Here is a 16,276-nt window from a genome sequence, read left to right as displayed (position 1 = left end):
ACACACATACACTTTTTGCCAAGGTTCCAGCTGCAGTCACCAAGACATGTAAATGTATTTAGTAACCCTCTGGGGTCCAGAGTATAATTGGCCGTTTTTGACTACTTTTGATTTTACCTCTATATTTCACCTTTAAAAAAATCTTCTTCTTTTTTTTTTTTTTTGGCACAACCTCAAATATCTGAAATTTGAGTTAATTTTTCATTTATACTATATTTGCACAATAGATCTAAATTCAGACAAAAAAAATTCAAAATCCGAGTAGAAAATACTTGTCATTTTTACTGTAAAAGCCACAAACATGTTTAAGGAATTGTTTTCATAACTTGAAATGCGAATAGAAGTTGTACATTTGTAAAAATTATGCACAAGTTTTGCAAACAACTTTATGTTCAGTATAATATATGCAGGTTTTCTTCCTGAATACTATCGTTGTTTATATTTACTGCGGGAAGAAACGGTTTTTATAAGGAAAAACACTAGAAAGCACTCAGTCCCCCTCCCAACTCCCCCAGCCTTTCCTATTGGTGAAAAAATATACCATGTGGACCAATCAAAAAATGATAGGGCAACATAGCATTTAGTTGTTTACGAAGGCGGGCAGGTGTATACATATAGTTTGAGTCTGACGGCTCTTTGTTTGCTTCTCATCTGTAAACTCTGCATACTCTCTCATGTGATTCAGTTTGTTTTGAAAAGTCTCAACAGGATCTTGAGCTTTATTGTGAAAGGTTTACGTGGAAAACAAACAAGCGTACAGCGGAACCACGCGATGGTTTTACCGTCATTGTTGCTAACGAAAACACGTAAAAACAGGCACTTGCCCGCCCATAGTGTGGTTATATTAAATATAAGAGAAAGAGAGAACTTTAAGAAATTAATATAGCCACTAAGGTGACCGTCAAAACGATGAAAAATACTGCTGTAAACAGTTTATTTTACGACATCGCGAAACAAACGATAGCGTAATAGGAAACGATAGACATTTTTATATCTTCATTTGATATATATCGTTATATCGAACAGCCCTAACATACACTCTTATATTTGTACATGTTAAAGATATTCTATTATCAAAGTACTCAGATGCAATGAAATATCACTCAGACACTTAGAGCAGTTTTAAACGTGCACGGGTGAGATACTCAGGGAGAGACTCACACACCTCCTTGGTGCAGTCTGGCTTTATTTATACACATCATGAAGCATACAAAAAAGGAAATATCATCCTTATCTTGTCAAGAAAACAGGTGTGGTTTATCAAAAAACTTCGTGTTCTCTACAAGGTTGTTTCTTACTCGTGGGTGGCGGTTTCCTGCTAGTGTGAAGGCAAACAGTGACAATGTGAAGGGAAAGACTGATAATGTGAAGGCAAGCAGTTTCCGTTATAAAGTAGGGAGCCAGCAATTAAAATATGCAGCTGGTTGAGTACAGAACAGAAATATAAACACTCTTAGCTGATTATTATATGAATAATAAAATCTTTAAGAGCAAAAATACTCTGACATTCCCTCCTGTTGTTTAGATTTCTCACATGACAGTACTGTTATTTTTGTCAGTTCATAACCTCTTGTCTAAACATTTTCGGTTTGAACGTCATAAAACAGTCCTGTGTTCAATTAAACTAAACATTACTGTATGGATCATCTTTCAAAATTTCTTCCATTTGAGACATCATCACATAAGCATTGATAGAAGTTGTCACCATGTTTGATACCATTTTCTTCAGACAGGGTACTACACATGTTGTGAAAACACATAACAGTAAAAGCAAAAATGCTATTCCAACAAGTCCTTTAATCAGTAGGGACTTCCATGAACCACCTAGTAACCATGTCAACCAATCATCACTGCTTGTGACATAGTCTTGTTGTTCAGCATCTTTAATCTTTCTCAAGGTGTTCAAAGCGTCGGTCATGTTTTGTGAGTGTATTTTGTCTGGGATGTATGTACAACATGTAGTGTCAAACAATACACACAAACCTCCTTTTTCAGCTAGAATCATGTCTAGTGCGACTCTGTGTTGCATCACTACAATGCGTATTGCGTCGATTTCTTCATTTTGCGCTTTGTTGATTTTCATTGAAGCATTTAGGAACAGTCCAAATCGATAGTCAAGTGTCTCGATCCTCAGCATGTTTTTCCCAACTCCTACCCAAGGGAACAAGGAGTGGAGGACTTTCTGACCATCAGTCCATAGTTTGAAGTTCTTGGGCACATCTGATCCATAGATTGAGTCATGTGGCATTACTTCAGTGACTTCAGCAACTTCACGTTTTGCTCTTGACGTGTGTGTCTCTGCTGTGATCTTGAAGGTGTGGTCTGAAATTAGTACTGGTGCACACAGACCGGTGGAGTTCGGTGGGAGCATGAAGTAGGTTTTAGGCCCGCAGGCCCAAGCGACTCCCTGGACCCAGAAAGTTCCATTTTTGAAGGTGTGTATTCCTTTGGATTGGGTCAGGTCAAGTGTCTGTGTGCAGTTGCGGTTTCGTCCAAGTTTCCTGTTTCCATCGGAGAAGTTGAAACACATTGGGTGCTGTATGTCCGGCGGCAAAACTATGGCGAATGATTTGTTTTTTGTGTTGTTGGCTTTGACGTTTACCCAATGTTTTTCGTTGCAGGTGTAGTTCCAGTTCGTCAGATTGTAGGCACAAGGGGTTGTCTGTTCAATTAGGATACGTCGTTGTGAAAGTGGTTTCGTGACACGTTTGACGTCTGTGTCACTACACCATGGAATTAGGTCTTCTTTCTTTGTGCTTTGACCTTTTAGGGTCAGTCCTGTTGCCATCAAATCTCTGCGTGTGCAATTGCCAGTTGTTGCTTTGTTGAACACACACATCGCTTCGTCAAGTTCAGGTGCCTTTCCATATATTGTTGCGTGTACGGCTGTTGTTGGCATATGTGAACATACATAGCATTCCGTGCTGTTGTCGGTGCGTGTTCTATCATACACATATCTATACCACGCGTTGTTCATCCATGGGTGGTTATGGTCTTGGTTCAGGTCACGCAGATGCGAATTATCATGTGTCCATCTTTTTTGCAGGTGGTGTTGTTTATTTCCTCTCATCTGGGTGAGTGTTAGTAGGCTCACTAGGAGCGCAATGCTGGCCACTAGGAGGACAAGTGTCTTCATGATGACCAGGCACACCTAGACTTCTGGTGAGTAGACTATTGGCGAGAAGTAAAAAAGGGCGGGATATACCCAATCAGCCCTTCCCTTCACCAATAGATCACCTAGAAGCCAGGGGAGCCGGCGTCTAAGCGTCTGGATTGTCACTCACTTTTTTACAGTGGCTTTGGTGGATCCAAGATGGTCTTTCTGCTATTTTGCAGGCGGTGGGTGTGGTAAGTAGGACTTGGTATGGGCCCTCCCACCTTGGTGAACTCCAATTCTTTCTCTGGAGTACTTTGATCAGGATCCAATCACCTGGTTGTAACCTGCAAGACACTGGAGAGAAATCACTCGGCAGTTGGTTGTTTAACACAATCTCTTTATTTTCAAACAGTTTAGTCATCCATTCTGCTAGGGTAGTTTCCCTTATTGATTTATTAATAGGTTCACTGGTAATTGGCAATGGAAACGCTCTCCCGTGGATGATTTCAAAAGGTGTAAGTTTCTGAGAACCTTGTGTTATTCTCATCCACATCTTTACTAGGCCTAGACATTCAGGCCATGGTCTTCCTGTTTCTTCCATGCATTTTCTTAATCTCTGTTTTATTGTGCCGTTAGTTCTTTCCACTAATCCTGCGCTTTGTGGGTGATATGCACAGTGATGTTTGATGCTAAATCCTAGAGCTTCAGAGACTTTGCTGATGATGTCATTAACAAAATGTGTTCCATTGTCTGACCTTATCAGACTGGGAATGCCATATGTGGGGATGAAGTGATTGCATAAACACTTTGCCACTGATATTGCATCTGCTCTTTTTTACTGGATAGATTTCTGGCCATTTTGAAAATACATCTATAATTACTAGAGCATATCTTGATGCTTGGCATTCGTTAAGTTCAATAAAATCCATGTGGGTTTCCTTGTGAGTTGTGTTGTTTTTTTTGTTTTTTGTTTTTTGACAGAATAGGCATGTTCTTACGAATTATTCGCTAAAGTTTCAAAATTTATAGTGTGTATTGCATTGTTTATCTATACTATATCTCCCTCCTGTTGACACAGGTGTTTACCTCATGTGTCACTACAACCGCTGTCCTGTGTAATGACTCTGTTAATATAGGTTTTCCATCATAGACCATTAAGTCATCTTTCAGTTTACTCCACATTTCAGCCACTTGTTTTGTTCAGTGATTGTTGCAGCTTGTTGTTCGGTTTTTAGTACATCAAGTGGTATTTGTAGGCAGTAGTTGGTTTCTAGTAGCTCTGCCGATTGTTTGCAGCCTGTTTTGCTGCTTGTTCTGCAAAATTATTTCCTTTTGTGACAATATAATTGTCTTTTTGATGTGCTCCACATGTGCACAGTGCCAATTGTTTTGGCAAGGTGATCACTTCCAGCAAGATTTTTTTTTCTTCTCTATAGATGGAACATTACATTCTCACTTGAGGCATTTTTAGATAATTTCTAGTTTTTCAAAGAATTCACACATCTCACACATCTTACATATTTTAAACAAGTATTGTCACGAATTTGTTTCCAAATCAACAAAATAAAATAATCAAACAAAACCGAAAACATACATGAGTCAGGACCCAAAAAGAAAAATGCTGCTACTGAAACAGAGCAGACATGTGAGGGAAAACTGAGCTCACAGACAGCTGCATGTGTTGGCTTTTATGCAGCTTCTGCTCTAAAAACAAATAAATAAAAAATAAAAGAAAATGTGTAACATGCTCATCAACTTAGCGGTGTCCACATATTTAATTCAGCTTCACAATCCTGTAACTTTAGCTGTTGTCTACAGGGTTTGGCTTATTAGTTGTTACTATAGATGTGCTCTATATCTCAGTAATATTTTATCCAGGTTTTCAAGCATGTCAAGTGCCTCTATGCACCTAAGTAGTTTAGATATTTCCTTTATTTTCTTCATCTCCTATGTCATTATACTGAGTTTGAGCAAACCTTAAGCTTGATGCAGACTACTTCATAACAATTGTCCATCTCACATCATACTGACTAGGTTACTTCTTATTATTATCATCTTTTTCTTTCCATATAATAACAACAGTATATTACAACATTTTATCAGTGTATATAAAAGTGTATATTACTATACTACTACTGAGCCAATTTAATAGTTGGGATCATCTTACTCAGCAAACAGATAACTTAGAATTCATCCAATCTGTACAAATTTGCTTCTTCTCTGAACAGGTTTGTGCCTACTTTTTAGACTGGTCTTCTGTTTGCCTCATCTCAGATCCAACCTTCGGTCACTTTCATTCTTTCTGTTGCATGTCTAACCAAGCAATTTATTATTATATATTTTATATTTTATTTTGTGTCCATCAAGGGCTTCGGGTGATCTGCAGCTTCACCTTTTCCCAAGCTGGAGACATTTACCTTTTCACACACTTTCCTTGGCTGACCAATGACACAGCCTTAATGTACCTTATGCATCTCTCTATTTTATTTAAAAGGTTTTCGTGTGAATTATTTCCTTTTATTTATTTTATACATTCTGGGCATGAACGTCTTGCCAACTATGTTTCATTGTTAATATAAGTTTACAGGTTGTTATCCTTCCTATTATTAGTTTCAATACATTAAAAATAAGTTCTAATGTAATTTTGTCTTTATTTATTTTATTTTTGTACTTCTTATATTTATATCTATTCGTTGAGGTCTGTTTCCAACCTTTTTAAACTACTTTGATCTCTAGTTTTCACTTAATAAGGGTTTTATCAGTCACTGCAGTTTGTCCGGCGCCTGGACATTTTTCTCTAGCCACTGCTCGTCAGCAGTGAGTTTTGTTGATTTATTACCCATTTTTCTTTTTCCTCTTGTTATTATTATTTATTTATTTATAAATATATTTGCGTTTACACACACACATACACACCCGTGGTGCTTTCTCTGGCACGAGGAATGGGAGAGGCTATTGACACGGCCTTCTACTTTCAAGCTAGCCTTGAAAGCGGTGTCAATTTTATGTGATGAAACACAACCTTTTCCCGTTCCACCAGAACTCGAGCAACCAACGGTAAACAATTCAGTGGAGTAGTTCAGCCTCCTTAATGTGCTGTAAAATCAACTTACTCCACCAACAAAACAGTAAAACAACAGATTATACGCGTAATGAGTTTTTTATTCTGGGCAACACTGTGTCTTTCTACATTGCTCCAAGCCCTCTTTCAGGCGAGCTGCTTCGTAACCTCTACGAGTCCTTTTTCAGACGAGAATGTTACTATCCTGTCGTATTTTGACATTAAACTTGCTCCAAGCCCTCTTTCAGGCGAGCTGTAACCTCTACCAGTCCTTTTTCAGACGAGAATGTTACTTAATTAATCTGTCATACATTGACGGGAAACTATTTAATGTATAGACCACAGGTTGCCTCAGTCGTTTTGCGCAAGATGTGAGTGAGTGCTAAATATTCACCTGAGTTATTGTGTGGTTGCTTTGGTTTCCTTCATCAACCCCTGAAGTCGTGGACCTCTTATAAGAACGCTGGCCAGAACCCGAACGTCACGTCTCTGGACTTTATCCTCTGCCTGGAGAGGAGTCGACAGCGTGGGCTTCTCACGACGTCAGGACTTGACGAAGGTCTCCTATTGGAGCATTGAAAAAAATATCAATGTCCACTCCGGCTCGAAGGACCAATTAAATGTTAAAGATATTCTATTATCAAAGTACTCAGATGCAATGAAATATCACTCAGACACTTAGAGCAGTTTTAAACGTGCACGGGTGAGAGACTCAGGGAGAGACTCACACACCTCCTTGGTGCAGTCTGGCTTTATTTATACACATCATGAAGCATACAAAAAAGGAAATATCATCCTTATCTTGTCAAGAAAACAGGTGTGGTTTATCAAAAAACTTCGTGTTCTCTACAAGGTTGTTTCTTACTCGTGGGTGGCGGTTTCCTGCTAGTGTGAAGGCAAACAGTGACAATGTGAAGGCAAAGACTGATAATGTGAAGGCAAGCAGTTTCCGTTATAAAGTAGGGAGCCAGCAATTAAAATATGCAGCTGGTTGAGTACAAAACAGAAATATAAACACTCTTAGCTGATTATTATATGAATAATAAAATCTTTAAGAGCAAAAATACTCTGACAGTACATATATTTATTCTTATAATTCTCAGATTTACCCATTCGTATATTTTGCTTGTTCTTATGTTATTGTATTTTGCACACCTCTGTTACACACACATAAGAATTTCGCTCACATGTGCTGTACCAGTGTACCTGCACATGTTATGTGATACGGGAAATCTCCAATTTTTTTTAATTTTGTTTTTTTTGAGATTAAATAATATACCATTGTAAAGACGACACAAGAGTTCCAGAGGCTCTTCTGGGAGCCAGAGTCGACCAGAAAAGGTTTCCCCGAGCTTGAGTCCTCTATGAAGAGCAGCCTTTCCTTATCGGCAGCGGTCACAGCCGCTACAGAGCGCTGGCAGGCTTGTTTCCCTGGGCCTTAAAACTGCAAAGGCGGCACGGTGCTGTCACGCTGATGGTAAAAACACAGGCCTTTACCACAGTGCCGCTGTGCCACTTTATTTTTTAACAAAACACTACGCTTTATGTATAAAGAACTGCCTATTCTACTACTTATTGAAGAAAAGAATCCACAAAAGATTAGTTTTACTTTCTTTTATTTGTTCCAGATAAATTATAAATTATTTTTTAAAAAGCAATGGAATGCATCAGATGTCTCCCATGCTTTCTTTTCTGCTGTAATTTTTTTTTTTGAACATAAATTGGTCTATTGAAAATAAAATGTAGTAAGAAACACTACATTTTTTCAATAGGCCAATTTATGTTTAAGAAAACCCCAACAAACAATCAAATGATCCCATCTGAGCAAGCACTGGGCGACGGTGGGAAGGAAAAACTCCTTTGTCTTAAAAAGAAGAAACCTTCGACAGAACCAGGCTCAGATGGTGCGGCTTCTGTCAAGACCGGTTGGGGGTTAGGTAGTTAAAAAACTACTCTAACGGTACAGCACTACAGCTTTTTGGTGGAAATGGGTGGAAGGATGGGTGTTACACCTCGTTTCATTGGAGGTCTTACAGGTGGTCGGGGTGTAGATTCAGCTTTTTTACAAATAGGTGGCAGAGGGACAGGACTAGGTCGTGGAATTATACCTAGTTGGGTGGGAATCGGTTGCTTTCCACTTCTGGATATAGGTGGAACACACATCCTACGAAAAGGTGGTAGGTTGTCGGTCGAGAAAGTTTCCTTTTTCGTTGGTTGTGTGACTTGAGGAGCGGGTGTCAACTTTGTGTTTTTCGGTCTAATGGGTGGCAGTGGAGTCCGCTGTAACTGTTGTTCGTCAGATGCATCTTCCCTGCCTACGTAAATGTATTTATGTTCCTCAAAAAGGGCAATGTCTTTTTCAACTTGACTCATTGCCTCTTCAAGAAACATTTTGTAATTGTATTTTTTGTGCTGTGAAGGGGAGATAGTAAAAGGGAGGGATTGATATTCAAAGTTTAGCTCATTAAACCTCCTCTTTAGGCCCTGGAGAATGTTTTGTTTCTCCTGTTCGGCCAGTGGTTTAACTGTTTCCTGTTGTTTTGTTAACCAGGCATCATTGTCCTGCTTAGCCTTTTCTTTCTCTGCCTTTCTTCTACGCAGGTAGCCTGGAACGATTCCGTAATCGTTTTTCTGTAGATAAAAGGGGACAAGTCCAGATTTCTCAAGGAGCTGCTTGTCCCCTTTGCGTGTATCCACACAAGCAGGTTGAGCCATGACTTTCTTCATGCCTGTGTGTTCTGGTTTTTTCCTGAATGTGTGTTCAGGTTTTTCGCCTTCTGGCCTCTGTGGGCACATTTCGCGATGAGATGGGGCCTTAACTGTTCTTGGCACCATGGTCCTGTGTTCATTTTTATATTTATTTTCTAATACAATTGCTTCCCTGTATTTAGAAATATACATTTTAGGTTTGGGTGGAGGAAGAGTACTCTACTTTGGGAGAAGGTTATAAGCGCTTTCATCTGAAAACACAATTCAATCGCTAGCTTAAAATCACCTGCAAGGGAATTCTACAACTGTGTGTCGAGGCACCCCTATTTATAGATTTTTATGGCCTGGCATGTGACATCATGGTGGCCTGGCATGTGACATCATGGTGGCCTGGCATGTGACATCATGGTAGCCTGTCTTTGTTCTGTCATTTAAGCCCCACCCCCCTGGTTACTGTTGCTATTGTAACTATTATATTATGAATGCTGGTAGCTAGCATTCCACACACACACATACACTTTTTGCCAAGGTTCCAGCTGCAGTCACCAAGACATGTAAATGTATTTAGTAACCCTCTGGGGTTTATTGTATTTTGCACACCTCTGTTGCACACACATAAGAAATTCACTCACATGTGTTGTACCAGTGTACCTGCACATGTTATGTGATACGGGAAATCTCCAATTTTTTTTAATTTTGTTTTTTTTGAGATTAAATAATATACCAAATAATACACCGATATTATTGCAACTTGTTTTTAACACACCAAGTGGCGACTGTATTAACATGTACAGGATTCTGACAAGGAGCTCAGCACGTGCAGCTTTTAACAGAAAAAGTACAACCTGAAAAAAAAGTCTGACCGTTTTGTCTGTTTCCCAGTGAAGGATGATGAAGTGTGTGTTTGGTGAGTCTCAGTTTCGTAGCCGCACAAACTATGCCTCAGCCATCCACGATGGTTTATGAGAGGCCAAATATGAAGCTTCTTTCATTCCCTCAAAACAAAAGTCAGAAAACCAGCAGTAATGTGTCAAGTCAACAATCTATGGGTGCGAATGTTCCTGAGTGCATGTTTTAACTACAGCAATAACACATCCGGGTTGTTTTTACTGAGGACATGCAGAGAATAAAGTGCATTTCTGAGTTGTAAAGTAAGTGGACACATGTGAAATGTAGCAACAAGAAAAAAGTAGCTGCAAAAATGGCATCAAAATCAAATTCAGTTGTCTTTATAAATCCTACTGCTCTTTAGTTTTCCTCAGCATTCAAGTGAGTAGAGGTCAGTAGTGAAGCTGGTTGGCTGTTATTAGCAGCATGAAGGGTGTGCTCTTGTTTCCATGCTATTTGAAATCATTTGAGAGTGTATTTTTCAAATGCCTTTCCTCTCTGTGTGTTTTTGTGATTCTATTTTTCTAAAGCAGAGTGAGCTACCTAAGCATCTTTACCCATGAGCCCCAGCAATGTAAATGATGTACGAATACTAACATAGACTGTATATATAAGCTGGGGCCCGTTCTTCGTACCTCGCTAAGTAGGTTAGCCGGATTAGATTGTTGACGATTTCGCGTGATCCTGGATCAGTCGGTTCCCCGAAGCTCATCCGGGACTTGCTGCCATAGCAACAGAGCCGTAAGCGTAAACCTGCTCGGGAGCAGGTTTACTTTATGTAAACAGGATTAGATCGCGGCCACGCAGGTATGTCCGCTTCATTTATACGAAAGCAACAGCGATATTTTTCCACTGTTTCACCATAAATAAATATTATCAATGTAACTAAAGATAATGCAGCACTTGATCCTTTTATTGATTTCACACAGATACATACAGGTCATTTCCTAAAAAAGGGAAATGTACTATTAACATTCTATTACATGTATGTGATTATTACAGATGTAATTCATATTTCACAGTAGTAATTGCAAATTACTTTGTGTAATCAAGATGAGAGACCACGGCTATAAAAGCGAAGGTGGATTTGGGAAGCCTGTCGCAGCCATGTCCTGTCCGTATACGCGAGCAGCCCATTGCGGAAGGTGCAAGATTGATAAGGAGAGTTTTCAGAATTCAGCGTATATTGCGGGATAGACAGGATCCTTTAGCTCAGCGCGACAGTGTGCTCATTGAGAGATATCGATATTCCCGTGAGGGTATTATTTACTTAACCAACTTGTTGACGAGGGGGTGCAGGACCACCACCTGTCTTTTGTTCCTCTGCCCTTTTCTTGGTTGCTGTTATGAACAAACTAACAGAGTAATAGAGTATTACAGGCCAGTATTACCTTGCCAAGAGACGAAAAGCAATCTAAGAGATAAATATTACCATTCTGTAGAATACTCCTGTATTCCACCTTTACTTGTTCCCATGTTCTTGTGGGTCCTGTTGTGGCTCTAATGTGAAAGGGGATATAATATAACATATTATAATATAATATAATGCCATATGATATTGGACAATATAGTGTCATATGATAGATCTACCCTACCGCCTACTGGTGTTGGCCAGAGGGGCCGATGGCGCGATATGGCAGCCTGGCTACAACCGTAGCTGCCTCCACCAGTGTGTGAATGTGGGAGTGAATGAATAGTGGTATCGTAAAGCGCTTTGGGTGCCTTGGAAAGCGCTATATAAATCCAATCCATTATTATTATTATTATTAAATTACCTACGAGTTTGATTTGTCAGCAACTTTCTGCCAGCCCTCTCTCCTTGCTTTTGCAGCCTTTGCAGTGTTCTCTTGCGTTTTAATTAAACTCTGAAACTCCTGAAATCCCTCACTCAAGAGTTCTTGCTCTGCTGCCGGAAAATACCGAGCACGCCCCTTCGACATTTTCGCCGACCAATCAGCGGGTTGCCGATCAATGTTTCTACTATCGATGCGTAGCCCCTTTTACGACACCCAGTGATGTCACATTACTGCGTCCAGCTGTAGTAATCGTCAACAGCAGGTGTGTTCGGGGAACCGGATTAGCGAGCTCACGGTTAGCGCGATGATTTGATCTTGGATGTGTCATTTGATCTTGGATGTAGTAAGCGACGTACGAAGAACGGGCCCCTGGACTTTGCTTCCAGATTTAAAAAAGCAAGGCCAACGCAGTCTGCACTGATGGCCAACAGGGGGCGACTCCCCCAGTCCAGTCCACTTCTCACTTGATTTTTGACATCAGTGAAGCCTTATTTAATACAGGACGTTTCTCATTTTGTTAAGGATGCTGTCACTGACAATTGCTAATAAGGCAGAGAATAGTATAAGGCATGGCTACCGTATGAGTGTACAGAGTCTAATAGAATAAAATAATAAAAGTGAAAATGCTCAAGTGAAGGTTTCAACCATTGGGTGCCGTCATTGTGGCTACAGTCATCTTTTTTTATGTAGTCTATGTACTAATATAGCAGTGCACAAACCACTTGTACACAAGACTGTGAATCTTAATCAAGTTTAGGTATTTTTGTATTTGGCAAAAATTCATTATAGTGCCTTTTTTTGTCTTTTATTGGTAAGAAGAAACAAAAGTATATGTATATTTCAATGCCAGTGTACCCATAACAGGTTTACATGCATATTGATCAAGAGAGGCCTTGGCTTTGTATTTTGTCTGAATATTTTTGCACAGATGTTTTGTATTGCAAAATCATTTATTAAATGTTTGGTAAATCCCGCTGCTTCTGTTGTATGATCGATCCGTTTTAAGAATACAGACTTGTAATAGCAATGTGAATCCTCTGGGGGCCACCAAATCACCATTTCTGAGAACAGTTTTGAATATCTTTGCCTTGTAATTGCAGTGACCACTGTTGGCCAAGTGGTGGGGCCCTTTAGCTGTTTGATTACTGTAGTCACAACTGGAAACAGTTGGAAATAATAGTCAAAGATGAAAAAATGGCTCCTGTGTAGCCTTTCCGGGTGTGTGTTTGTCTGCTTCACTTCATTTCTTTCAGACTCAAATTCAGATCTTTCACCTTGAATTGGGAAAAAAAAATAAGTGAACCAGAGTGACTGTCATCCAGCATATGAATGTCATAACAGATGTAATGTTCTACATATACAGACATACAGACTGTGTCTGCCAGTAAAGTCATACGAGCATGGAGGACATTCCAGGAGAAAGGAGGCTACTCTATGTCGACTGCACAAGATTGTTATTCCATCAGCAGGAGCAGTATCTGCCAGAGCTACAAACTGACCTCCAGCAGGCCGCTGGTGTTGATGTCTCTGACCAGATAATCAGAAACAGACTTATGAAGGCCAGACATCATCTAGTGGGCCCTTTGCTCACTGCTGGCACAGAGGAGTCTGATTAGCATTTGCCTCAGAATACCTGAATTAGCAGGTCCACATCTATTGCTTTTTACAGATGAGAGCAGGTTCACCCTGAGCACATGTGACATACATGAAAGAGCTTGGAGAAGTTGTGGAGGATGTTATGCTGCCTGTAACATTGTTCAGCATAACCGGTTTGCTGGTGGGTCAGTGATGGTCTGTGGAGGCATATTCATGACCTCAACAGGCTCAACCTAGACAACAGGACTCTGAATGCCATTAGGTACCAGGATCAATTGATATCATTGACACTTCACACTTACCTAACCTAAATGTTCTAGAACACCTCTAGGACGTTATGTTTCTGTCCATTCAACGCTGCCAGGTTCAACCTGAGAGCTCAGCTCTGATCTAGGTGTTTTGCTTCATTGCCTTTAAAGGCCTGAAAGGGTTAATGAACTCATGGACCAGAAAATGCTATCAGAATATTTAGTAATGTTCTTCCCTTTTGCAGAGATAAGATATAATTACCAACAAACTAAATAAGTATTCTGTCATTTGAATGAACTAGTCATGCAAAAAACAAACCAAAACTGAAGCTCCATTTTGCAGTGCAGGTGTCCTTTCTTCCCCCTGTCAAGCATGAGCCTGCGAGTGTTCGCGGGAAAAGAGAAGACAGTCGGTCATTAGCAGCAATGCAGACTTTCAGACTGCTCAAAACATTTTCTGCTGCCGGTCTGGAACAGTTTGTTTTGTGATTGTGTTCTGTGAGCAGCGGTAGCACAGCAGTAAACCCTCACGACTCCTACATCAGACACTCCGCGCTCTGACACCATTTAATGTAATTTCTCCCAAGGCATCAACCAAAACCATTTGCTATGCATGCAAGTGCAACCAAAGAGAGGAGTGCACAGGAAACAGAAGAGAAGAAAGGAGGCATCTGTATTTGATAGAAACCAACATCTGCGCTGATGGGAGATGCCAGCATCGTGTCATCCAGAAAACCAATTTGTACATCCAGTACTGGTACACCATGTGCTTGCTGACTGAGCAACTGATGTTGCTATCAAATGCACCCTTTTTAATTCCTAGTCCTTTAATAAAATCCTGTTTAATAGCTTCTGGGTGACTATATTATAGGTGCAAGCAATGGTTATTTTCCATCCATTAGTTTTTTGGGGAAGTTTGCAGCTAATTGTCAGGAAGTTCAATCAACATTTGCCGTAGGGCAGAGTACCATGTGGACATGTGACCGTTCTTGCTAACATTCATGGGTGATTTAGAATCATGGTTCAGAAACATAAAATATCAAAATGAAAATAATGTTCTATTGGGCAGACTTTTCCTACCTAATACTCAAATGTAACCTTCTTATGGAGTGTTGAATTTTACCTCACAAGCTGATTAGGAAAAAAAAACCTAATCAGTCAACCTTCAATTTGAATCTTTTCACCGTCTTTTCTTTCCTTAAATTCTAAAAAGCTGTTTAATATTGTGTCTGAATGAACTTTATTTTGGCCATTTGTGGGAAGGCAAAACAATATCAAAATATGAGAAATCTGCAGCCAGATTTCTGGCCATCTGTTGAATTCAGTCTATTATTCACTATTTTTTAAGCTTCTTTGTGATTCTTGAGGAAAACATCTGGATATTTAGGTGCTAAATATTCCACATCTTCATTAGCTTTTCTAGAAAGAAGCTGCTGTTTGGTGAACGTAAGAAGCATTTTAATTGCAAACAGCAGCGTGCTTTGGCAAAAACACTGCTATAAGATGAACTGAGCCACAGAGTCATATGAGAGATCTGACACTAGGGGGCGGACCTCTTGCATATTAACACATAGTAATAGCACATAATTAGTAAGATCAGTTATACTCTCCACCCAGCTGACAATCTCGGGACATGCTGTCTTATTTTAACCGTCTGGTCCCAGTGCAGGGCTCTAATCTATTGTATGAACTGGGACTGACACCTATTTGGTGCAAAACTGCTGTAATGGCACCGACTGTAGGGAAACTGCCATTTTTGGCCCTTCTGTACTGGCTTAAGTTCTCACCTCTGGAGGTTCCTTTGGAATCTCTGGGAAGTGAGATTGGAGCCAGCCTCAAGTGGCTTTTCTAGGAACTATGGTTTCTGTTGAAGTGAAGACGAAAATATTTTGAATGGTTTAGGGAAATAGTTTTAAACTTTTATTTTATTTTATTTCAACATCTTTTTTTCCCATAGTTTAATGTAATCAGAATCTTAAAAGCGACAAGTAAATCCAGTATGGCGATAGATCTAAAAGACAATATAAAGAGTATAATATTTTTATCTGACATGTAGCAGAGTAGAAGTGCAACCGAAATAATTCAGTTAAAAAAAACAGTACTTATAGCTATTATCTGCCACAGCTATGCAGACAAGAACATGTCTAAATAAACACAAACAAGTCTAGCTGATGCGTGCGACTCGCCCTGATGCTTGAATCTCTTTGGTTCAAAGCCAGAGAAGCAGCTTCCTGCATAACTAAGGATGACCACTCCCTTCGTTACCAAAGAAAGGTGAGCCCTGAGGGTGTTTTCTGCTAAAGAAGCCTCATTTAGCCCCTTTATTTCAGAATGAAATGGGCTGCAATGGGCTTTGAAGATAAAGAAGAGCAGAGGTGTGTATAAGAAAAGCAAGATGAATAGAAGGGGTAGGGAAGCAAGGGATACAGGCAAAGTGCAGTGAATGGCTCTTGAGGTAATGTCTGGCTTAACAGCATTTGAGCAGAGAGATCAAGGTGTATCTGCTTTACCATAAGATTCCTATGGAGACAGCATGTAAACAGTGAGTCAAGAGGGCCTTTTATTTTTCTTTTGGTTTTCCAGGATGGAATCTAGCATCATCTCATCGCACTGGGAGGGTCAAGATGAGAGAGTAAAGGGATAGGTGTGTTCAAACTACTCATTTAACCACCACTGCAATTGTATGTCCATGAAGCTATCTACCTTGCTGTTAGTAACATCATCTGAAGCACTCACTGTTCAGGTTAAAATGATTCAGTCATTTTAAAAATAAACAGTCCTTATTGTGATACAGATACTCATATACAGTCCCGATCAAAAGTTTAAGACCACTTGAAAAATGGTAAAAAAAAAAAATCATATTTTGCATTGTTGGATCTTA

At 39.7% G+C, this 16,276-nt stretch overlaps 2 long non-coding RNA genes across 2 annotated transcripts; both read right to left on the bottom strand.

Moving 5' to 3' along the window:
- Positions 1–1,168: 1,168 nt before the first annotated feature.
- LOC145421242 (uncharacterized) lies at positions 1,169–7,225 on the bottom strand. The gene is made up of 2 exons (XR_013902570.1): positions 6,553–7,225; positions 1,169–3,451 (listed from the first exon to the last, which is right to left on the bottom strand). It is a non-coding gene; the product is annotated as an uncharacterized LOC145421242 (long non-coding RNA).
- A 3,422-nt stretch (positions 7,226–10,647) lies between these two features.
- LOC145421243 (uncharacterized) lies at positions 10,648–11,924 on the bottom strand. The gene is made up of 2 exons (XR_013902571.1): positions 11,351–11,924; positions 10,648–11,255 (listed from the first exon to the last, which is right to left on the bottom strand). It is a non-coding gene; the product is annotated as an uncharacterized LOC145421243 (long non-coding RNA).
- Between the last annotated feature and the right edge of the window lie 4,352 nt (positions 11,925–16,276).

The sequence above is a fragment of the Astatotilapia calliptera genome, chromosome 17, assembly GCF_964374335.1.
Source record: "Astatotilapia calliptera chromosome 17, fAstCal68.1, whole genome shotgun sequence".
Classification (NCBI taxonomy): Eukaryota; Metazoa; Chordata; class Actinopteri; order Cichliformes; family Cichlidae; genus Astatotilapia; species Astatotilapia calliptera.
Note: the sequence above shows the minus strand (reverse complement) of the source record. Positions and strands in the feature narration are given on the sequence as shown.